Source organism: Ceratina calcarata, unplaced genomic scaffold (assembly GCF_001652005.2).
Source record: "Ceratina calcarata isolate Rehan_Ccalc_2016 unplaced genomic scaffold, ASM165200v1 scaffold346, whole genome shotgun sequence".
NCBI classification, from domain to species: domain Eukaryota; kingdom Metazoa; phylum Arthropoda; class Insecta; order Hymenoptera; family Apidae; genus Ceratina; species Ceratina calcarata.
The window spans coordinates 1-1,033 of NW_017157489.1; the positions used below are offsets into that span (position 1 = coordinate 1).

At 37.8% G+C, this 1,033-nt stretch overlaps 1 long non-coding RNA gene across 1 annotated transcript; it reads right to left on the reverse strand.

The window, feature by feature from the left end:
* Positions 1-45: 45 nt before the first annotated feature.
* LOC113464361 (uncharacterized) lies at positions 46-947 on the reverse strand. Its single transcript, XR_003389205.1, has 3 exons — positions 629-947; positions 226-539; positions 46-129 (listed from the first exon to the last, which is right to left on the reverse strand). It is a non-coding gene; the product is annotated as an uncharacterized LOC113464361 (long non-coding RNA).
* Positions 948-1,033: the final 86 nt, after the last annotated feature.

Here is a 1,033-nt window from a genome sequence, read left to right on the forward strand (position 1 = left end):
TGGGGAAGCTGTAATTCTAGTGTAAACGCCAGGATATCCTACATATCCACATCTATGACCATAAGACACTAGTCCTATTTGGTAGTTTGTCCCACCTATCCGTGAAGTCAATGGTCCACCACTATCACGCTGAAAATAAATAAAAAATCGTTGTATCTAATTTTGCTGGAAATTAAAATTAAGATGCATGCGTCCTCTCTCCAGGACAAGTCAAGTCGATCTCACCAAGGCGAACGTATTTTAAACTTGGAGTCGTAAAAGTTACACAATGCGCAGCGGTTATTACGTGTCTGGACGTGATTAGTGACCCACCGCACCGCCAGCTCAAGGGATGAGTGTCGTCTTCATAGCCCAGCGCAGCCATCCATGGCCACTCACATGAATAATATAGTTATTTATATTGTCTACGATTGATGAATTCAACCGTAATAAAATAAAATAGCACATGCCGGGTTGTGATTCATTACCATGCATTATTTTGGGTTGCTTGACGTGATTGTAGCCACAATGCGGCAGACGCAAAAGTTCATATCCTTCTCCTTTAGGAACCACATATTGTGGCATTTATAATTTTTCAATTTAAAGAATTTATGGAATTTTGATACAATCTTTCACTTAAAATACAAACCGTGAACGAAAACCGACACTATCGATGAGTTTAATCGATCGATTAATATAAAGTATGTAAAGAACACTTTGTAAATCATAATATTGTTGTAATAGGGATGAAAAAGAAAATGTTTTTGAGTTATATTACTTGTAACTCCCGGGGATCCATGATTTACTTGATGGACACAGGTAGATCTGAGGCGAATACGTATTCTAAATCTGGATTTAAGTCGAACGCACGTTCCCCACCTCGACCAAGTGCGTTATTGTTTAAATGAATTATGCGAATTATGCTTGCCGCGAATGCGTACGAGTGCAGGAATTTATCTGTATTTTGACATACGTTTACACAAAGTATATGGGTCAGTTTTAAAAACTTGTTAATATGGAATCAGGAGATTTCACACAATTTGGGTAATATAAT